We start from the raw sequence: 25,310 nt of genomic DNA on the forward strand, positions 1-25,310 counted from the left end.
GCAGTAAATCAGGCTGTATTTCGGCAATAATGCGTCGAATGTTGGCTTTCAAGTGCTCCATTGTTTTTGGTTTTCTTGGTGTAGACATAAGACTTTACATATCACCAGAGAAAATAATCGAATGACGTCAAATTGCACGAACGAGGTGGCCAGTTAACAGGTCCATTTCGTGAAATTAATCGTTCGGCAAATGTTTCTTTCAGTAAATTGTGGCGCGCGCTGTGTGGCATGTGGCCCCGTCCTGCTAAAACCACATGTCTGCAACAGTAATGTCTTTCAATTGAGGCACGAAAAAGTTAGTAATCCTGTCTCTGTACCGCTCACCGTTGACTGTAACGTTTTGACCAGCATCATTTTTGGAGACATATGGACCAATGACACCATCGGCCTATAGATTCCACCGGGATGCATATTATCATTTAGAGTAAACGTATTGCGGAAACGATCCATTGTTTCTCAAGTTAATTGCTTTGGTGGGCGATTATGAGCACCGTAAAATGCACGTAATGCCAGATGAGTTTGCCGAATTGAACCATGGTTTTCAAAATAAATTTGCACAATTCGTAAACGTTGCTTCGGCATGAGTCTATTCATGACGAACTGCCAAACCAAACTAACCTCAAAACAACCGAGAACCGTATTATCAGCTGTCATAGAAAACAGTGTTGCCACATTAATATTTAAAGTTCTCCGGCCTCTGAAAACAACACCCTTTATATTAGCGTTGCCAAATTAATATTTACAATTCTTAGCCTTATTTTTTCGAAGTGCCTCCTCAGTTGATGAATTTTCGTGCAGAATACTTTCAACATCTCTAATATGCATGACTCGAACTTCATTTCAGTTATAGCTTATGATCACTAACATACTATAAGTGAGAAAACCTGACTGACCAATAGTGTCCTCGCGTACTGTAGTTGCTAACGCTCTCGCCTTCGGTGCGAGCGGTCCGGGGTTCGATTCCCGGTGCGGGCACTCGGTCGAAAACGTGTAAAACGCTTTTTCAGCCCAGCCACCTTGAATGAGGTTTTCCTCATTCACACCAGGCAAATGCCGGAGTAGTACCTAACTTATAGGTCCCAGGCTGCTTCTTTTCTTCCCCAATCCTTTCTTTCTTTTCTTTCCTTTCCCCGGGTAGTGTGCTCGACGAGAGACGTCATCCCTCAAACGTGACGGTCTAAATGGCCATAGATGCCGAAAGACCAGAAATCTAAATCCCTAACCTGACTGACCAAAGTTCAACTGGTTGGTGGAATTGAAGTTTAGCGTTCCTTTCAGCACCGAGGCTATAAGATATGCCTCTATACCTTAACGTGGAATTCAAATCACATGAGATCCATCGAAAATCGAACTCGGATCTCTTGTGCCGAAGGTACATTTGGCCATGAAGGAGGTTTTTTTTTTTTTTTTTTTTTTTTTGACCAGAGTTCGAGTTAGATGTTTTATTCCCTTTAAAACGCGAACTGTAAATATCCCGCTTGAGTTGAGAATATAATTATGGTTAATTCTTCAAGCAAGTATTTTACAGAAAGCACTGCGAACAAATAATGCTAAGAATTTTAAATATTCACTTGACAATCTTAATATATATTATATTATTACAAGTTTTCTGTAAACAGTGGTAACATGTTAAATTTTTATCCTTACATTTTAGCCGTGCTTTCTATAAAATACTTTATAGAAGATTAAACATAATTATATTCCCAACTCAAACAGGATATTTACAGTTGGTGTTTCGAAAGGAAGAAAACAACATACCCAATTTGAACTCAGGTTGTCGACAAGCTTTTGGATTCAAGGCAGATTAATGGCCACAATCAATAACTGAAATAATGTTTGTATGTATTTTATTTTGCATGTAAATTCGCTAAGTAAGAAAGGTATCAAAGTCACCGAAACTATTTAAGATCTGAATACATAATATGTCGCATTAGGTAAGTATTCTTTGTCTTAACAGCATGAAACAAATATGTACCCTGACTTTATTACTTTAAATATTTATCAGTTATCGTTGTACCAGGAACAGAAACGACGGACGGAATTATTATGGTGGACACAAGAAACCTGGCACAAGTTGATGCCGTGGTGCCGTAAACGTTACAAATTACATCAAGGAATTCAACAATCGATTTTATTATCTTATGCATAAAACTGGCGACATTTCTTAACACAAGCTCTATTCTTTGGATGCCTTGATGGTACAAAATACGAAGGAAGTTTCCACATGAGCTTATTTAGGTTTCTAACCAAGAGAGACGATGAATCCAAATATACTTGAAATATTTATCCTTTTAATGGATTCTGGATTTACACAGATGTTAGGGATACATACGATATTTGATAAATAAAGGTTCTCCCGATCTTAACTTTGAAAAAAAGAATTTCTTTTTTCATTTGACTTGCACCAACAGCAGCTAAAACACTAAATTAAATATTTTTTTTTTCTATGTTGCATAATACAGCTTAAACTAACTAGCTAACTAATTCTATAGCCTATGGGACCCTGAGGTCCAATGCCGCGTTCACAAAAGCTAACAATTGACTTTCGTCCTTAGCGTACTGGATCCAGTTTCTATTTTGTATTCTTATTCTGCGAGGCCCATCTTAATATTGTGCTCCCATCTGTGCCTAGGTCTTGCTAATGGTCGATTTCCGACTGGATTTCCAGTTAAAATTTTGAAAGTGTTCCTACTTTCTTTTTTTTTATTCTAGCTAAATGCCTTGCCCACCTAAGACTCCTAGACCTGGTATTTATTAAACAAGTAGCAATGTCACGTGTACTCACGCAAAGGAGTTTGGTTTATATGGAATCATATTATCTTAATATTGAAACCGGAAGCGGTAATCGAATTCTACCATTTCTGCTTATAGTAGAGAGTTACGGATGGGGTGAAATGTATTCTTCGGATGCTTAATCTATTGCAAAAAACAGCTTCTCCCTATCTATTAACGTTTTAGTGATCACCGTTAAAACCGGAAGTAGTTGATTTTCTGCCATTTATGATTTCCACAGAGAGATCAGAATGGAGATGAAATATATTCTTGGGATGATTAATTGATTTCAGAAAACTGTTTCTCGCTGTCTACCATCATTTTTACTTTACATCAACCAACGTTTAAACTGGAAGTGATTGACTTCTGCAATTTGTGGTTTTAACAGAGAGATTAGAGAAGGGATAAGAAACATATTCTTGACACGAGTAATAGATTACAGAAAGCCCTTTCTCACTATTTATTAGATTTTAGTCCATGGCGATCAACGTTAAAACCGGAAGTGGTTGATTTCTACCACTTTTGGTTTAAATAAAAGTTTCAGGGACAAGATACTACCAATTCTTCGAACGCTAAATCAATTCAAAACTCTTCTCGCTATATCATAGATTTTGCTCTATATAAAAACCGGACATTATAACGGATTTCAGTCACTTCTAGTTTTAGTGTAAAGTTAAAGAAGTGAGCTCAAATATACTCCTGGGACCAGTGGCGCAACCAACTATGAGCTCGAGGACCAGGCACTTCCTGAAATTAAATTGGCTTATCTTATACAGCAGCATTGCAGCTAAAATTTGCTGAAGTTTCCAAAACAACATTATTGCTTGTCATTTGTCCTGCACCTTTACAAATATGCAAACTCTCTCTTACACACACGCACTGTTCGTGAAGAGAGCTCTTAATCTGTATTGAGGCATGAGACATCACGTGCGAAATATTGTCTTGCGGTAGTTTACTGCTGTCCTTTTCGGATAACTTCACTTGCAAAGAAGCCAAGGAAATTTCATACGGAAAACTTCTCAAATTATGAACTAATTGTACTGAATATTTAGGGATTATTTAATAAGGTATATTTCACTGATGAACAAGAATGTACTATGTACGAAATTGTTAATCTGTGGGGGTTTAGGTGCCAAATGATAATACATTTTTTAACCTTTCTTACATAATTTTGTGAAGTTATGTACGTGAACAGCAATTGAAATTCATAGCCTATATGTTGTTCATAATATTGTAACATTTAACTGTATTTTCAAAGCTATTAAAGTGTTTGATCTTGGGAAGCACCTGCACCTGCATCATAGGGTTTGAAGATTTCGATTAGTTCACGACTACACTTAAAAGTCCGTCATTATGAATTGTAAAGTATATTTTTTGTACATTTTATTGAATAGTATTGCAAAGTTTGTAATGTGCCAATAAACCTAAAATAAATCAATGTATAAATGAATATTGAATTAAGTCAAAGCACTGTACAAAAGGAAAAACACAATGGAAACCCTAAGTTAATTTCTTAAGAGTAATAAATGTTAGTAAAGAGTGCGTAATAACATGCAAAAATAAAGACGCGGAAAATAATAATTAAAGTGCCAGTTCTAAAAATTGTAGTCGTTAATAATAGGGAATTTGTGATTTTGAAGTTTTATTCTAAGGCCTTTTAGCATGTTGTTAATAGAGATAACTAAATTTCTTGTGGTAGAAAGAATTCAAACTTTCATTTTGTCCATATCAAACGTTTGCAAACTACTGTACTAGGTAGTTTTGGCACCTCCCGAAATAAAATCCTGGTTGCGCCACTGCCTGGGACGCTTAATCAATTACAGAAAACAGTTTATTGCTATCTATTACCGTTTTTGCTTGATAGTGATCAACGTAAAAACCGGAAATGGTTTATTTTTACCTCTTCCACTTTCAATATGGAGTTCCTAAATGAATTCTGTTTCTAACTTTTGACCCTCTGATATCCTGGTCAAATTTAATGCTGATCCATCAAGCAGTTCTTGAGATTTTTGTATCCCAGACGGACGGGCACCGGACAGGGTTAATATGTTTGGTCGAAACAAACTCCTTAAAAAACTAAAGACAATAGTGTTTGGCACAAAAATAGCTTTTTAAATTATTTTCTCAGAACATAAACTTTCAGAAACTAATATTTTGCTGATTTTAAAGGTTACCTAGGAACAGTACAGAAGAATACACAAATAAATAATAAAAATCTAAATTCATGGGAAGTTATTTAACACCTTATCGGAGTTAAACGAGGAAGCTGAAGACCGAGAAACGTGGTAGAAACATTTCCAGGCCCAAACCTATAAAAAACATTAGTCCCGGGACCTGCCAAAATGCAAAATACTTAATAATAATATACTTATACGACAATGAAGGTAGGTTAACATTCAAAGTATAGCCCCTTGTGTTCGACTGTCTGCAGCCACCTTCCTACCAGTTCCTCGATTCCATGTCGATATCATATCTTGTTCTTGGAAGCAATGAAGTTAGTCACTGCTGTTTCCACCTCCTGCTGGTTGAAGCATTAAGGTTTCAAGAAGTGCGCCGTGAACCGACATAGGAGTAATCCGAACGGGCAAGGTAAGGACTATATGCCAAGTGTGGTATGAGCTCGATATCATCGCGTTCTTGCATTTTTCTTTTTTTGGAGTAAAGTGTGGTTTTAAGAGATTGTGTTGCAGTAAGGCGCGTTTTCGGTGCTTGAAATGGCCCTGTTTGACGACTGGTTCTGGAAGTTGGTCCTTGCTCAACCACTGTTTCGGCACATTCCGATTTCGGAAACACACCCACTTCTTGTCGCATGTGACAATCCGTTTCAGGAAACATACGGCACAAAGATTTTGCAGCAACTGTCGGCACACCCACTCTTCTCTGGGTCTGAACTGGGATCAACTCATGTGGAACAATGCAGCTGCTCCTGAAGGTTTTCCCGAGTTCGTGAAGGTGACCCAGTACAATGGATTAGAACATGCCGAGCTGGAGTGACAATCGTCGTGTGCTGGTGATGCATTTACCTCAACAGCGTTTTATCTGACCTCAGAATTACCTTGCGATGGCCGTACCGTACCGGGAAAAACTAATTCAAGTAGAGGAACAGATTATAATCGCTTGGCGGAAGTTTCAAGTTGTACGGTGGATGGTCAAGTAGCTCCATCTATAGGATCTAACTCTTGAGTTTGAGTAGCAGAATGAGGGTGTTTCATTTCCTTAACTGCCCACACTAAATCATATACACTGATGCTGCGATTGTAACTGGTGTCGCCTTATGCCCAATGCATGCTGGGAGACAACGTGTGCGCACTTCGACATAACCAACAAACATAGCCAATAACCGCAGTGAAAACAATGGTTGAAGATTGGCTTCGGTCGCAGGTGGGTGATTTCTATCACGTGGTATACAAAAACTTATCGAACGTTGCGATAAATGTTTAAGCAAACATGGTAACTATGTAGAGAAAGAGCTTAATGTGTACAGAGGAAACAACCAAAAATGGCACTACCTTTAATAGTTTTGTTTCTGTTGATAATCGGACTTTATTTAAAAGTAGCCCTCGTAATTTGGCCCATCTCTTGGCTATCTAAAACCAATAAACAAACGTAGCTTGTTTTCCTTCTGTGGCATTTGAACTTTCGATTTCATTTGTCCTTTTAGAACTTGAAGTTTCAACATCTTTCTGCGCTCCTCACGCTTCTTTATTTCTAAAGATAATTTATTTCTTTTTCTTATCGTCTGTTTGAATCTGTCTTGATTCCTTCATGTGTTCTTCACAATTTCTGTAGGCAGTTAAAAAAAAAAAAAAAAAAAAAAAAAAAAGTGGGCACCTAAAAAAAATATTTGTAAAATATAGTAGATTTCCCTGACTCTTCGCTAGGATTGGCTGGTTGAAACCTTGCTTTAAAACAAGTGTTTTTTTTTCTCATAAAAACTAATTGGTTTAACCTAAAAAATAATGTTAAAAGTAAAATCGTGTGAACTTCATGGTGATGTCTCCACATATCTCAAACCATCTAGGTCTTTTCTTATACATTACAAGCCGAAGAAACGTGGATGTAAGTGATTTATTGAAATGAAAAGTATCTTTTGCAGATGTAGTGTATATGTATGAGTGGTTCAAAGCCAGAATAAACTCAAATGATTCGTATCGTTATTCACTTCTTTTATTGACATGCAAATTAAATTAAGTTGCTGTATTTCTGACTCAGTCAACTAACTTGGACTAAATTACATCTTTTATACACTGTAGTCTTTTGAAATTGTTCATTTATTTTAATAAGTTTATAACTATGTAGCTGTGCATCTTTTTGTTCTTCTGAAGTTACTCTTGACAAGTATGCAAGATCAGTACAACGTATTTGTATCAGGTGTTTCTGTGGATGAGTTGTTAGACCCGTCATCTTTATAATTAAAGGGTCCCTGGTTTGAGTCCATGTGGAGAACAATTTCTTTGTGGTCTGGATTCTATTGAATATTTGTATAATATTATATAGTTGTATATAATTGTATAATATCTATTGAAATATTGTATTCTACTATTGAATAATGTAGATAGATCCTTAACACACCTTTTGATGCACTGAAACATTAGCAGGTTGCCAACTGAGAATGTTAATTTGTGAAAACTACGATTTCCCTAGTTCTCCTTTTCAGAAGCCTCATCCGATTAGTTATCGGTGGAACTGAAAATTGTTTTTTCTGCTCCATAGTTTCCAAGCTACTCAAGCTAAACAAACAGAAAATTAACGACAGAATATCCATACGTACGAGTTACGAGTCAATTTATGTTTGCAAAAAATGATTTACACCTTCTGTTACATCTGGCAACACTGTGTGGTTCCTAGTGTATTTAAATCGTTGCTTCCTAGTTTAAAAATATATGAACAAAGCTTCACTTTGGTACACCATTATTTTTGTGTCCTTTCAGGTTCAAAAATTCTATCCCAAACTCCGGGTTGCATTGTATATTGGACACCCTGTACTACGCTGATGACACGGAAATGAATTTGTATAGAAAATAAACCCTGACTCGACGTCGGGAATCTATAAAACACTTCCCAGATGCGCAACGAAACAATACTATGTGTAAATGAAGAACTGTGTAATGTGAATGAGTAGAACGAACATGTAATAATGAAAGGAATATTACAAATTATGAATATATATCCGAAAAGCACCTAGAATTATCCAACTGTGAACGATCTTTTTACTGGATCTCTGGTTCTACAGAAAAGTAATCAATTAAAAGCACAGATAAAAACTTACTGGCCGGCTACGCAAGACATTTCAAGGCACAATTTAAGCTTTCTCAATCTAAATATAGTAAACATTGGAGTAAGGGCAGATTTTGCATATGCAGATCATAAAATAACATGATTCTCTTGGTACGGTTTCAATTTTGTCACTTTTCTTCGAAAAATTACGTCTATTAGTAAACGATGGGACGAAGGTGAGAGAAGTGAGATTTAGAAGCAATATTTCTGTTATTATTATTAGTCAATTACCTAAGATATGGTTAATGTTCATGATCAGGAGAATATAGGTACAAGGGAAATTTTACGAAATAATTACTATTGAAAGTAAGAAAGTTATGATATATAGATGATAATCAACGAATGTAGTTCCACGGACAATGTTAGTTTCTTGAAGGATCTATGCTGAGGAAGATAACTAATTGTCGAAACGTTCACAGTTGGATAATTTTAGGTGTTTTTGGGGTAAGTACTTTTTTAATAAGTACTGAATATGGATCCTATTAAATCAAGTTGCAACTTTTATTGATGTTATATATACACACATATATATATATATATTACATCACTCCTCAAAGTGACGTCAAGTGTCATCCTAATTTAGAAATATAGCCTCCGCGTGCGGGTCGGAATCCAGCCTTCATATTGTTTTGTTCTTTTAAAAAACAATATTTTAACTGTTAACTTTACTCATGATAATTAAAACCAAAGGTTAACTATTGAATTACAAATTCAATTTAAACAATAGTTGCAGCTTTCGTTTTCTACAGAACTAACAAATAGTGTAGATTGTCCCCTCACGGGATATCAATTTTACTACTCTATCCACAGCTCAAGATAGAAAAAAAAAGGAAAGATAACTTACACCATGAACACAATCTTCAGTCTCATTCTTCCAAAAGTAGTTTGATGCTTGATAATCCGTATACTCGACTAGTTGTGAGATGATGCAATGATCCCCGCTGCTTCCACCCATCTTTTTTTATTTGAAAGTTTATCTTAACGCCCAGACTTTATCTCGTTTTTGAATTCCCTTTAATAGTTATTTATCTAAAGATTGGGTGTCAGCATACGGGGTCATGATTTGGCTAGTTGGTTTTGGTTTAGTTTAGTTCACATTTATTACACTTTAATGTTTTGTTTTATCACGGTCCCGATGGCAGAACTTTCTCTTTCTGCGATGAGCTTTCGTAAGTCAAAAATTTTCTGCAGAAATTCTTCAAAAATTTTCTGCACGAATTCTGTAGAAGAAACACTAGTGATTGTTAAAACTATGCTTTACGCGACGTAATAAACAGTTCAAACTACAGTTATGTGAGTCGTCCGTGCATTTAAGACATCTACACATAACAGGCATGTTTTTATACTTTTCTGTTGGCTATATTATTTTTTCCTCTTGCAATTTTTCTGCACAGGTGCGGCAAATTTTCTGCGATCACATCGCAGATCGCGGCATGTTCTGCTATGGGGTCGGGGTGTAAATTTATAAACATGTTTTAGTCATTTGCTATCTAAAATTGTTTTAGTATTACTTTAATGAAGGTTTTTTTCTTTCTTCCTGGCGGATTTATGACAATGCGAACTACGGTATCTATTTGTAAAGTTATCAACAGAGATACTTAGCATAATTTCATACGTAATCTGTAAACAAAATACGCAGTTTTCTTTTGTTAATCACTATTCCATTATTTGGGATAATATAAAAGAGTACATTATATTACAAGATAAAATGTAACTCTCTAAAGCTTGTTCATCTTAAGAATGAAAAACCTTTTTAAAAGTACGCCCTTTTTCACACTTTATCTGTCTATATACTTACTATTTTAACGTTTATTTGTGTCAACTTTTGTATTCTATCTTCGATATAACTCACTACAAAAATCCCTTAGGAAAACTAAAATACATAAAATCCATAGTTTTTACATTTCACAACCAAAGAGACGGCGTAACAGCCAGTGGAAAACTAAAGGAAAAAATCATAAAGCGTAAATTAAAGTACGGCCTCCGGGCCACTTTCGTCACCAAACTACATGTGATATCACTCAATAATTTAATATTTCCAGTGCCTACAAGTCCCTATCAAAGAAACAGCGCAGCTGCTTACGGAAACCTAATTAAAAATTTAAAAATATGGGAAAATGTTTATTTTTTGCACTGTTTACTATATCTATACCTGTGACACTTTCTGGAGATACGCAGTACTGATACCTTTTTCATCTGCAGTTCTATAAAATTTAAGTTCTCTAGCTATTTTTAATTTGAAACGATTTGAAGATTGGAACAGTACATTATGTGCGTTTAAAAGCTAATAGTTCGTAGCACCTACTAATTCCTTCCATTTGTTTACTTTTGAACTTACCTTGTCAGCGCTGAAATTCTGCTTAAATGAAAAATAAATAAGCACGTAAATATCTTCCAGAAAATAAGGTCCCGGACATATTATTTCCTGTACAGCACACTTAGGCCATAACTGTGAAAACGTGAAAAGGAGTTTTTCAGATGAACTTCATCTAGGTCATCTTTGCTTGTGCATTGATGCTCATCAGAATAGTAGGATCACCTCTCACAAAGTCTAATCATAGAAATACGTGGACTCATGGTTGCTTTGATGTAGTCATTTTATGGGATCAAAGCAGGGGCTCTTGAGCCAAAAGTACGTACGTTCTTCATATAGCCACGAGGGGGCTCCATATTACTATTTCTATTAGTATTTTCTACTTTAGACAGCCTATAAATTATGTATTTCATCGAAAAAAAAAATGAATAGTTCAGCTGTGAGAACTTTTCTGATTTCGTACTAGCATCTCCGGCACCTATTTTTAAAAATATTCACGTCTAACCGTGGATTTCGCTACCTTGTCTCTGTTTTCTTTATTCATCATTCATTCACTGAGAAAGAGTCTGCATGTACGAACTGCAAAGTTTATCTCAAACCATTCTTTTGAATTAAACTTAAGAAACTACGTATCTCCTCCAACAAAAACTCAGTACTGATACCTAAGAATTGATGAAATCAGTAACTAATTAACTGACATGCGTCCCATATGAGCTACACTGTAAAGCTGCTAGTAGTGAGGATACTTTTCTAATCTGAAGAAAACTTATGCCATTTTAATCTCTTCAGATCGTTGGAAGAGCATCCAAAATTTGTCCGGCAAGGTGCTGAGGCAAAAATTACTACGAACCACTGACATCATGTTTGGAGCTTATACCCTTACTTTTTTCATGGTTTTACCTAATTTTTGTTTAGGTGTCTCTAACTTCCGGTCTAATTACGCAGAACAGCAGTTACTTTCTTATATTCGTTATAAAACACATTTCCAAATGCCGATATCCATTTGTCGATACGCTGTTCCTGACACAAATAATGAAGTTTTGGCCAGGAGTTTACGAATTTGAGGATGCTCTATAGGTTTTACAATTTCTTTTAACTAGTATCTGTATTGAAAAAGAAGTTAGAATCTGGCATCTGTATGTATATAATAACACCTACACAAATAGTTACTTGATTTAATAGGACGTATATGCAGTATTTATTAAAGAAAAAGTACATGCCCCAAAAGCAGCCAAAATTAAATAATTATGAACGTTTTGGCAAAATATTATCGCTTTCTCAGTAAATATACCTTCAGAAAATGAACATCATCTGTGGAACTACATTTCGATGCATCTTCTTCCGAATATTATTATTACTTTTACTTTCATTAACTCTTATAAAATTGTCCTTGTATATAAATACTAGTTTTCATGAGCGCCAACGTATCTTAGCTAGCTGATTAACCCTTATCCGTGAAGCCGGGGCCTCTCAGCCCAGTATCTTCATTTCTCACGAATTTCTCAATAACCTTACATATTTCGAAGACATAAAATTCTGAATTCACCTACCTATTCCTACTCGGAAATAAATTTATGAATATACTGAGTTTATAATTTTTTTAAAAATAAATAAATAAATAAATATATATATAACACATCAGTAATGTAGTAAAATTTCATGCATCTATATTATTACTTTATTATTATTATTATCATTTTTCTCTATATGCATTTTTTTAGAAATTCGTTGAAGAGCAGAGATCATGGACCAATTATATTAATGAAAGGAGGAAACAACCGATTTCAACTTATTTTTACACACGAAATCCTCTGTAGGTGAGAATTCAATAATACACAGAGAGTGAAAAAGTGCATAACTGGACCTCGACTCGAACCCGGAATCTTCCGCATAAACTGCTGATGCGTTAACCACTACGCTACCCAGTCGTATCCCACATCAAAGGCGCACGCGCTCTAACTTGTCCAGCGGGGAGGGCATCTCATAAAATGGGATGAATACACCGTTTTGGGGAGTATTAATGCGATTCTGAATTTTTAAAAAAAATATTTAGAAAGACGAAAGCTAACAATCATGAAACAGAATGTGTCTACCATTTTCGACTGACAGAACGGAAATTTTCAGGAACTTGACTTTCTGGGAATTTAGAACACCTTTAGTTAGTAAGAAGGAAGAAGTTTAGAGTATTCGACACCTTATCAAACCAAAGGGTTGAATATAGTTAAAATATTTTTCTTTAATCTTATGTAATCTCTCATAGATGTCTAACTGCACAAAGAACGGTAATTAGATTCATCTGCTAACAGATGTTATAAGATTCATATATAAGGTAAACTGTTCCAACAGACGAAAATTAACCTTAAAGAGTGTTAAGGCTATCAACTTTGCAACATAGTTTTATCAAGAAGCCAGGTTCATCACAATTTGAATAAAAGAAAGAAAGAAAAAAAGACATCTTTCAGTTTTACGTTCCACGTTTATGCTGTGTAGGCTGAAGAAGATGGTGATGATGGGAAGTGAATGGAATGGTGGAATGAAGAAAGTGGAAGAACTCCGACAACACCTACGCACATGGTGCTTGTTCATCACAAAGCCCACCTGATGCGAGCTGGGATCGAAACAGGGATTCCACGCACCACAGGTGAACGCTCTACCACTGAGCCACCGCGGCCCCACAGTTTGAGGAGTGCGGATTTAATTTACTTTGTTCCCTATGAACTGCTACTGAAAAAAGTAATGTCAAACTCACAGCACCCTTAGTTTGAGAACCGTCTCTAGCAAGAATTGAAACAAATGCCAGTAAATACTAGAAAAGCCTTTATCTTAATACTCATTCCAACAAAATTAGCTGAGAACCAACAATAGAGGAAACAAAGAACTCTGTTTCTACAACATTCCGTATATATTTTATTAGATATCACCTGGGACATTTTGTTAAGATTAACTAAGACTCACTTATAACCAAATACAACTAAAAGGAGGTCAAACTTATTAAGAAAACGTAATCACCGTAGAAATAAATGATTTCGAGTCTCATTACATTAGAACAAAACATTTAACGTTAAATTTGGATGAAGGAAACTTGACGAGAACTGGGATTTAATCATAAACATCTTCCTTCAATAACTTAATCGTTTGTGACTTCAAATCGTATAGGAATTACAATTTTTTCAGATCTGTATAAACTGATGGAGTGTTAAGAACAAAGCAAGTGAACTGACGTGCACTGTAACTCGTGTTAAATGTGCATTGTAGATTGTATTTATATTAGTACTTCTAGTTGAAACAAGTATCATTAAGCTGTCAGTTAGTGTGTGTATTCATCACTATAATTTTAATAACTTATTGCTGGTTTTAGTGTTTTGTGCGCAAAATGGAGTAAGTTGAACTAAATGTAAAATACTTGTAAAGCGACAAATAGTCATTCCTGACTAATCGTCAAAGGCAACAGAATTAATTGCCAAAATTATACTAGGAATATAAAAATTATTATTATTAGTTTAGAAGATTATAGGTGAGTGTTAGTTAATTCTATGTATTTTCTTTAAAACTACAAAGTAGTACGAAAATACATGTGGTGTCATTGTTGGTATAATAAGTGTGTGTTAAGAAAGAAAGAAAAAATATTCTTGTTACGTTAATTCAAAAGTGTTCTTGAGCACAAAGGATAATAGTAATGAGAAGATATTTAAATTAAGTTTCAATGAAATTAGTCTAGAAAGTCACAATTAGAACACCACATCCTTGTGTTTCTACTTGTTTTTCAGTCTACGATTTCTAAGCTCTCTAAACATATGCCGATTTCCCGTCGTACTATAAGGCAATAGCTGCGTTTCTTAAGGTAAGTTCTCTCGATAGAGCATTTATATAAAATTCGTGATAGTTGGGAAACAGTCGTTTCTCTTCCCATATTCATAAGTACTGATCCTTTGTTTCACTTTTAACTTACCTTGTCTCTTTTGTCTTTTCAAACACTTGACCTTGTCAGTGTATTGTGAGAAAATGGGGGAAGATCCAAATACAGCAAGCCTTTTATTTAACGTACAATATTTTTTTATTTGGAAGTGTTGACTTAGTGTGAACACTTCAGACATTAAGATGTTTGATTGTAAGCAACAACATTCAACGGAAAAGCAGCGTGAACTTGAATTTTTCTTATACGCGGTTGTAAGATTTTGTGTGTGTGTGTGACTGGTATGGTATGCACATTAAATATTTTATATTACCATTATACATACACCACAGTTTCAAAAACATACTAGTTGAGGTGAAAAGGTGTTCACCCCAATAGTGAATTGAAATGAATAATATTTAAAATAAAATATTACTCTTGAAACTGTGTTGTAAGTATAATGTTAATATAAAATATTTAATGTACATACCAGTATTTAAAAATAAACAAATAAATAAATAAATAAAAAACTGCGTATTGGAAAAAAAAATCAACCTCACGCTGTTTTCCGTAGAATGTTGTTTCTTAACAATCAAATATCTTAATGTCTGAAATGTTCACACTAAGAAAAAAAATCCAGATAAAAAAATTTTCTCCGTTATATAGAAAATTTACTGCACTTGGATCTTCCCTCACTTTCTCACAATACACTTACAAGGTCAAAGGTTTCATAGGACAAAAGGGACAAAATAAGTTAAAAGTGAAACAAAGGATGAGTATTTATGGAAAGGGGAAAAGAAACTTTATTTTCTCAAATATTATTCAATTTTATCCAAATGCTCTGTCGAGAGAATTTACTTTAAGAAACACAGCTATCGCATTATAGTGCGACGGGAAATTGGCATATGTTTAGATAGCTTAGAAATCGTAGACTCTGAAAAAAGGTAGTAATACAAAGGTGTGGTATTCTAATTCAGATTCTCTAGATCAGATATCATTGAAACTTAATTTAAATATCTACCCCATTACTAGTATCCTTTGTGCCCAAGAAAACTTTTGAATTAACGTATTAAGAATATTCACTGATGGACGCATATTTAAGACAATAAAAGCATCTTACCATACGTCCTTATTAATAAGTTATAACAGATACGGGTTTCCAGCTTGACTCTTTTAGCTAAGCTGCTAAATGTAGATTGATGGAAATTACTTAATCAACTGACGGTTATCTCATAATAGGATAAAACAAGGAGTCGTTGAAACGTGAATGAAAATGTTACTAATATGAATGCATAAGTGAGTTCAACACTGGTTTATTTTACTATTGTATGTTGATGGAATTTTTCATTCTGGAAAATTCTGTAGCTCGGATGAAATACTTTATAAACTTACAGAGAATTTAATTTTAAAATGTGTTTTGCCAGAGTTACACAATTTTCCAGAATGAAAAAAATTCAACGTATCATACATTTAGTAGCGCTACTGAAACACAGTCAGAGCGAAGACTTGAAACCGTATGTGTTATAATTTATTATAAAGATGCAAGGCAAGATGCCCTTATCTTTTTAAATTACCTAATACGAAAAAATGTTCAAGTTTTTATGTTGCTTGTTCGCACTTATATGGTATTGTACAATACACGAAACAATGTTGACTACCTTTCCATGTGTATTTTGTTTTATTTATTTATTTTTAAGTCAGCCATTTCTATGAACCAATTAAATTAGAAGATGCTATTGGAATTCCATGCAGCAACTGGTTAGCATTCTCTAATTCAGTTGGTTCAGAAAAAGCCATCAGAAATTGATAATGCCAAGTACTGACATCAAATTAACACAAAATTTGATTCAAAAGTTAAAATAAACTTCATTTCATTTATTACACAACGTATTACAAATTTGGTACGTTCAAATATTCATGCCAAAGAACTGAGGGAATATAAATATAAAAATAAGTATCTTGTCTTCTAGAATACGGACTTGTTAGTTTCAATTGTTAACGGGTTGAAAAGTATTTTCTCATTGTGACTGAACCTTGAGTTTAGCAGTCTGTGCAGATGGATTAATGTTTAAAGTTTTCTAGAAGTAGGTCATGACGGATTGTATGTTATTTAAGAAACTCAAAAATATTTTAATTTAATTTAGCGGTGTAGAGCTTTCAAAGAGATTTTTTTTTCTTTCTTTAAGATTTGTGGCCTAGTTTTTTGCTGACGTGGCTAGCAAATAAACGAGTTGCTATGGATTTACGAATATAATTCATATCATATTAGTGTGGTCCTCATTCAGTTGATTGGTTGGTATAGTATCCAAGTACTCTACAGGAACTATACCAACTAAGCCACAGTTTAACACTATTTACCCTGTTATTAACGATAAAACTTACACCTTCTTTGAAGCTAAATTGACCAGTACAATTGTTTTCTACAATAAGCAGAAATTGTTTATGAAGTATACATCAGTTTCCATATTTGACAATTGAATGGCACAATATACCTTTCCTAACATCTGAAATTAAACTGAACTTCAAAGAGAAAAAAATATATGACTGCACGAAGGAATCAAATCCGGGTCTTAGGCTTACCGAACTAGTGTTAACTGTCGTTGTCCAGTTGTTATCCAAGACGTAGATCAGCGCCCTAAAGAGAAAATCTACGGCAGATCTGGTGATGAACTAACCAGCATAGTTGCACTGGTACAGCAAACTCGAGACTCATGTTCGATTCCTACTCAGCCGTAAATTTCCTTTTCAAATTCAATATATTTTATTTCAACAATATATTCTTTTCAGACCAACTTCCATATGTTTTTCTTTAATTTTTTAAACGATATTTATGTAACCAACAAAATATACCACAAGTTTACGAGCTGTCGTCGAAAATAACAATATTACGGTTAAACTATATCAGTACATATAAAAGACAGAAGTGTAAAATATTTTTAAAAGATTCTCTGGAGGTACATTCCTATCGGTGTTATACCTATAGACAAAATAAGAAAGCTGTATTTTATACAGGGTATCTCGGGAGGAAATCGCGTCCCTCCGGGACGTGACAAGAACACCATTCTAAGCAAACAGTTTCTATAACCACGTGTCTTATTCTTAAACAGTCTGAGCTACAGGTCGTTAACCATTTTTGATTTTATGATGAATGAAAGTATTTAGTGCTCATTCTGTAGTTCAGTTTTTCAAAAATAAGTAAAACAAGTTGGTGCAAGAAGCAAAATTAATGTGCAACTTGAGCTTGATGTTCTTTCATAATATCTTCAATTGTGGACGGATTGTGAAAATTTTGACTTGGTGGGATTCTTGAGACAAGATTCTTTTCAAATACTCCAACGATTTATCTTTTAAATTGGCATGCTTAGCATGAAAATGACGTTTAAACTTCTGTAGCATTGCTTCATTGGACAATTGCTCCCCACAAACGACACACTCAAGGCGTGGGCGACCTCCTCCAGTCAACTTAAAACAAAAATTGGAACCTTTTTCTTATGCCACCGTTTCCCCCTTCTTTAAATATATTCACTTCAAATTTGAAGCTATTCTGACCACTGGTTCGTTTTTAACAGAATTTTGAAAGTGGAACTTTAATTATAACCACACTGTACAATAATGTATTACAATTACAGTAATTGTTTCTAGTGTAGAGTTTCACAGTAATGTGAAATACAAAGATACATTCTTCTCGTGTCTTCTATTTGGTTGCTATAGAATTAATAATGTTATTTTGATTTCCTCGCGGCACACCGATGATGGAACACAGCGCATTTGAATGGAGCTGGAATGGCTTTTTCAATGGCATGTACCACTGGTATCTTTGGAAGATAAGTTACTGAGAGAAATTCTGGATGGCAATGCTGCCATATGATTCCCTTAAGCAATCTTGAGAAAAGGGGAATTTCTGAAAGAACCCCATCCCATTTCAATATCTTGGATGAAGAGACGCAATTTCTTCTCGAGATATTTTGTATTTACAAAATTACGGTTACAAGAGTTAAACCATTACAAGTGTTATAAGACACTTGTACAGCATCGCAGTTAATAATTCTGAGTATTTACATGAATTTGTAGCAGATAATTTGTTTGATTCCCGAAAGTTATTTTCTATATGTCACGTAAGTTCACACATTGCAAGGAACATATTAAGATAAAGTAAATGCAACGTACTACCACAATCGAAGTGCACAGAAATTCGCGTCGAACCCATGTTTACATCAATTTTGCACAACACACTAACATGAGCAGTGACTGTAATTTCTAGGAAAATGTTAGATTACATGGCATACACACAGTGCCCCCCCCCCCCCCCCTCATGGATGCACTCGCATAACTATATCCACTAACTTTTGTTCTCCTGAACAGGAACAGATAGAATTCTTGCTTGTAATGATCACTTATCATAGGCTGGTGCGTGCCTTTGGAATAAAGGGTTAAACTCCAAAGATGGCAGCCCAGAAATACAAAATTTACAGATTACAACCATCATACTAACAAAAAGGTAATAAAGGTCATTACTGTAGGATACGTAATTGGGGAGAAAAACACACTTTGAAAAAGTTGACTACATATTAGGTAAATTGGCAATAGACCATAATGTGTCACTATCTTATTAATTAATCTAAGATACATATGCTGCAACAGAAAAGAGTAATACATAAATATAAAACGGAAGCACATGAAGCCGAAGTCGTATGTAAACAAATTACGGTTCAGATTTACTTTATCAATGACATGAGATGTGCATTTTATGTGACACTATTTAAGTATCTTACAAAAAAATCAAGAAATGTCAATTCAGGAATTCCAATGGAAGTCACATTTCCTGGATATAACCGGATAAATGGATTTTCATCTGGCAAAAATGAACATCCCAATATTCCTTGAATGGAGATAACCTGAACGCCACATAGACATTCATTACATGTGGCAGGACATCCCTTGGAGGCATGCTGGGACTAAGCCTAAATAAGCGGAACTAACCTAGGCCACAGTTAACAAAGGATACTGTTGTGAACTCTATTTGGAGATTAGTAATGAAACGTTTCGTTAGAGCTGGAAGCATGAGAGCTATGAAATTTTATTGGGAGCTTCTCCCCAAACTCCCTCCCTGAACTTCTCGCTATGAATGTCAAAAATATAAGAAGAAAGGGTAATACAATTTATACACATATCGACTTTGATTGTACTGTTGGTTGCAGACATTAAACGAAGAAGACTGGACGAACTGGGAAATCATAAGGGCAATAAAATATTTATAATTCACCTGAAGGATCATTATATCTGAACAGTACGGAGATTGTAACATTTAACAGTTTAAAGGTAGTACTTTTACACATTACTATAATGTATAGTAGATGAATAAAAATCTCACCTTGCACCTTAGACAATCGCTTCTATTATGGTTTAACGTCTTCGATATATATTCATGGCGTTCAGATCAAGGCTAGAAACCATCAGAAAACTATTATAGGTACGTAGAAAGTGATTGAATGATTAATTTTTAATTGAAAAGTGTGTGTGTGTGTTCAGAATATTTGGGAGTATTTCTTCAGTTGTCCAGGACTAGGACAACGACAGTGGTTCTGTGGTGATCTAGCCTTCATTTCAACGTGAATTCACATTCACAGAGGAAGTCGAAATACATAGTAAAGGATTAATAACTATACAATATAGATGCATACGTAAGAGTTAAGAAAGAAAGCACGTACAATGGGAATGATGACAAGTGAAGGAAGAAAATGAAAAAAGAGTAACTGTGGATAAAGTATACAAACCAACCTGGAATATAACGTTGGAAACAGGTTCATGTGGCTGAAATCAGCGGAACCTTAGCCGATATGAACAATTATTTATATGGCACATAAGTTTGCACGCATATTATCAAACTGTACGCAATTATTCTGGTTTACACCAAAGAAAATAACACACTAGAATGTCTTATTTACCTTCACTCATTGAATTCTGTACTTTTAAAATACTCCATTGAAGTACGGTACCCAAAACGTTTAACTCTACCAACCAAGGTTAAATATATGAAGTGAACTCTTCCAAGTTTTTGCTGGTCGTTTCATTTCATTCTTGGATTCAGTGATTTGATTCTTTTGGTTCCAGTCTTGAGGACTTACCTCTTCTACTACGTTCGTTACTGTGATCGCTGTAGACATTTAATCGCTTGGTGTCACACTACCCTGTTCCTTTTATATTTGAGGGAGTTGGTTTGTTGCTGCTACTTGTGCTTTTTACGCGTGATGATTTCTACTGTGAGTTACTGTATTTCTCTGGCGGCACATGTCTAATGGGGGTCGATTTACTTTTGATTTTGTATAAGTTCTGCATGTAAGTTTATGACAGTCAAGTACCGGTGAATTTTTTCAATTTTTTTTTTTCAGTGTTGGTTTATTACAGTTTAACACAGATGCAGTGTATGTGAAAAAATGTTATGTATGTACATTACAAACAGATTGTGTCAAAGTGTGTGTTATTATCGGAAGTGTTTACTATACATAAAACAATTACCGGTATCTGTTAAAAATGAAAGCTTCACCAAAAAAACTAAATTGCAGATTCAAGACATTAGTCTAATATATATATGTCCATTTCTTGTGTAACAAAAAACGGAAACATTATTGTCAGTGTTCATGTAGTGCTTCATGGTGCTGAACTACATTAACCAAAATACATTTTTCAAGTATTTATTTCATTTCGTTCGAATTATTTTTTCCCTTGATTTTTAAGATTTATCTTAAATGCAGTATATAATTTTATAACGTATTCGTACTTTACATTAATTTTAGTATTGCCTTTGGTTCAAGCAGTCCCTGATTGGATTTACGATGATGACACTCGATCGAAAGGATATAACAATTTTTTTCGGGCAAGTCACTCTGAGTGAGATTTCTCTTTAGTCTTACTCATTCACACCAATCAAAGACCGAGATAGTAACTAACATACAGGTCCCAAGTCCTTCCCGTCCCTTTTCTCGGATAGTGTGCTTGCTGAGGGATCTCTCATACGTGACGGGCTTAAGGCCACAGATGCCAGCAATGGCCAGAAATATGCATAAATAAATTTGACCATTTTTAAAAAATTGTTGTTTGACGAGTTTGTCTACTCATACGTATAGTTTAGCGTCATTTTGATTTTTCATTCATTGTTTTTCTTTTGTTTTCTTTAGAGTCGGCCAGAACAAGAAAAAACCTATATATTATATTTCTTAATTACATTTAACTATTGTTCAAATATAACAAACCTTCAAGTAAGCATATGTTGACGAAGAGTGTACACATTTTTCTGGTGGACTGTGTATTTTGGCTTTCGTGCCTTAACAATTCCCTACTCTTTTCTATTGTCTAGTGCAGTGATCACCAAACCGTCGATTGTGAGCTACTAATAGCTCGCGGGGATGTTTACGGTAGATAGCGTTAACACTCCGGTTGGCTCAACTTGATTCCTCTATAAACAAATAATTTTTTTTAAAAAATAAATTTGGTAGCTCACAATAGGATTTGAAAACGGTACGTTAACTCAGAAGCTTTATAAGTTTGACGACTACTGGATGGCATTTGCTATCTCCCCCAAATCCATCGAAGGCTTACTGTAATATGACTTATAGTAAGCCGTTGTAACGATCTGGTTTACACGTATACCCACCATCGCTCACGCGCCTGCTCCTTACAAACGTACACCCTCGCTTCCGTTTGAGCCACCCTGCTGCGCTACTACCCTGACTCGGTCACATAGCGTCCGTGCTTTCTAGTGGCCACCTAGTACAAGTAGGTTTCTGTTTTATGCAATGTAGTTTTTATGTTATACGTCAACACTGTATTTATACTCTTGGAGTTGAGTTGATTTTGAGTTTAACGTCCTATTCAGCAGCGATGCAATATGAGACGTGGACCTACTTATTAATGTAGAATACGAACCATATGAGCTGCCACCAGGAATAGAACCCGGGTCTCCCACGCCAAAGTCGCATCTGCTAACAGCTTAGCTACGAAGTTCTGTATTTGTACCCATCACAATTACAAATAACGAACCAAAGTCACTACCGGTACTAAGTGATTTGGGGGAGAAACTAAATAATACCCATAGTTTTCTGTTATTATCTTACACTTTGCGGCATATTTCAAGTTTCGACAAATTTACAACTGCGTTAGGGAAGGAAGCTGGGATTGTTTTAGATTTATCAGCATTTGAAACATTGTGATACTTAAAATAATTATAGAAACTTTACCGTCCGAACGACCGGTTCCCGGTGAAATTTTAGAAATTGTTCTGAGAATTCAGTTGCTTAGGAATCGATTAACTGAATATGGCTTAAGAACTTGCCATAATGAGCTGGCCTATCTCAACTCTGGTATCTATACAAGGGCACAGCTTAATACTGACAAGAAAAAAGTTCTATAAGCACTTTTTAGAAAGAACTCAGGGACTTTGAAACAAAATGCACCTTTCTGTCATATGGACGTTCGTTCTGAGAACCTGTCCCGTTGAATTTTCGTTACCAGCCATACTTTTTTCTTTCTTTCTTTTTTTTTTTAAATCATTACTGGCATACGTTAATTATAAATATTGTTATTTCCACATATAAAATTTCTACATTATGGAAAGCGAATTGCAGTAAGCGACTACGATTTCTTAAATTCGAGAAGTTATGTAAACAAATGCTTTAGCAAGTTATACATACATGAAGCAACTGTCGGTACTGCCGGTAAATATGAACACCTACGTTTATCTATTTACTGACTTCAGGACTTCTATACTATATTAACTGTACGCAAAGGGTACACTTTTACGTTTCAGACATTCCATTTACTTTTTTATATAGCCTCGTTTCACTTTTCAATATAACATCCATTCTATAACAGCACTTGTACAAACAGTTTACGACACATTTCTATGAATTCTTTAAGAAAAATGAATTAGAAGTATTGAATTGGCATACACTGATAAATATATCCAGCACTGACGCTGCCACAATCATATTATCCACTAAGCCTTGGTATAAAACAATAGATGAAAGAAAATGATGTGGATACGAACTTTTGCTCCTTGTACTTACTCGAATTCTTAATACCCTATAAGTGAACATGAAACTAGTGGTCGGAAGCATTATGTATACTTACTTAATACAGAAACAATACAAACTACTTTAACACATTTTCATGTGTACAATGACAGGAATACTTACATGGTTAGGAAATTCCTGTTAGCTATCCTTTTCATTTCGGCCATAATCAATACGTAAAGACCGACGCGGTGTTTATACCTCCTGCAAGGGATCCGCTTGGATTGGTGACTCTTCTGTGGTGGAACTAACACGCTTTAGTTTGGATAATTGCATCCGTAATGTTTCTTTAACCATATTTAACACATTTCAAGAAAAATAACCATCAAAATATTACCTCATTGTAGAAAGTTGGGTTTCGATCGCTGTAGAGATCGATAACCCAATTTTACAAACGCATATTTTTCACATGACTTTCAAACTCCATATACACAAAACTCACACGCATTCGCTATATTCACTAATTTATCATTATTCTGTTATGAAATTCGTAAACTTTAGGTTCCAAAATTTTCCTTTCACCAACGTAGCTCAGCCATGTTTCTCATGTTGCCATGGCAATGTGAAAGAGTCCATACGTAATTTATCCCTTTTTAAATGCCGTTCTAACTGTATCAATTATTGATCATTGAAAGATGAATTGGCAATTGTAACTTCGTCATAGTTATTTTAAGATGGCAATTATAGAAACGTTCTCATGAGGCAATATATCTAGGAGATATTTCATGTTGATTTATCACTTTTAGTCCTTAGATGAAAACTTAAGGTTGCGTAATTCTCGAAATTCTTTTTAATTACTACTACCGGTTTGGCAATTACGGAAGGGGCCAGACGGAGATACCATCCAGCACCTTTACCAGCGTAATGGTTTACTGTGTTTCTATTCGCTATAATAATTGTCAGGAATTAAAATAATCCATATCCAAAATTAATACAGCGAAATAATAATAGGGAGGAATGAATCTTTATGCTAAAATCTTAAGTACTTTTCATGATAACAACAAGTACGCTTGTCCATGCATCCGTTTCATAACTGAAGCTTGTTTCAGTTATTTTAATATCCTCAGGTTATGATAAGGAGCATCATACGCAACACAAACCGCTACGGAATGGAGCTCAAGAAAACGATGGAATATCGCCCTCGTTGTATATTCATTTAATCTGAAATTTAAAACTTATTTGTTGCAACATAGAACTCAGTGAATTTCCATGAGATATAAGAGTGGCGTGCTATATTTAGTACTTGTATCACCTCTCCTTTATATCCGGTCTCACACATTCGTAGGATACCATGATCATATATAGTGAAGATTGAGAAGAGCCCAGCTCAAAATTAAAATTTTACTAAGAAAATGGGCCTTATGCAGAGACGTTCTGACGCTTGATTAGCGCCATTTTAAGGAGTTTGACTAAGATATGTCTCCTGCAGTAGTTAGGCTTTATGTATGACGCTAATCATACATCAAAACAATTCTGCATAAGGCCCAATATATTTAATAAGAAAGAGTAATGCCTACAAAATTAACTTAAGTATGCGGTAAATCTGTAGCTACAAGCCTAGTAATAGATTAGAACTAACAGCATAAGAGTGATTGTGAAATAAACCGCTAAGTACGGTGACGGTTGAGAATAATTTAAAGAAAAGTGAAATATTTGTCTCGTTTAATTTGATAGCTTATTATTGCACAACATCTTGCAAAGAAATTATCTTCTTGACACTGCCATAGAAGGAAAGATGGAAAGCGTGGAATAGGAAGAACACAGCTGATCGATTATTTGAAAGATAAGATAAAATATTGGGAATTAAAAGAGGAACCTGCAGATGGAGAAAAGTGGAAGAAACATTTCCAGACCCATCTCTAAAATTGAAAAAAAAAAAAAAAAATCTGATTAGTCCCAGGACCTGCCGAGCGGCAGCATACTTAAGACTAATAATAATTGTAAAACAGCACGGGGTGTAATATTTCCCTGTGGATTATGTAGCAGA

The 25,310-nt window shown here is 34.9% G+C and overlaps 1 protein-coding gene across 1 annotated transcript in view; it reads right to left on the reverse strand.

The window, feature by feature from the left end:
- Positions 1 to 24,178, reverse strand: part of LOC145690433 (uncharacterized) — a 47,846-nt gene extending 23,668 nt beyond the window's left edge. The window contains exon 1 of the mRNA XM_081765307.1: positions 23,447 to 24,178. The gene's annotated coding sequence lies outside the window, so the exon portion shown is untranslated. The remainder of the gene's footprint in view (positions 1 to 23,446) is intronic.
- Positions 24,179 to 25,310: the final 1,132 nt, after the last annotated feature.

This window comes from Thermobia domestica, chromosome 7 (assembly GCF_964235325.1).
Source record: "Thermobia domestica chromosome 7, izTheDome1.hap1.1, whole genome shotgun sequence".
Classification (NCBI taxonomy): domain Eukaryota; kingdom Metazoa; phylum Arthropoda; class Insecta; order Zygentoma; family Lepismatidae; genus Thermobia; species Thermobia domestica.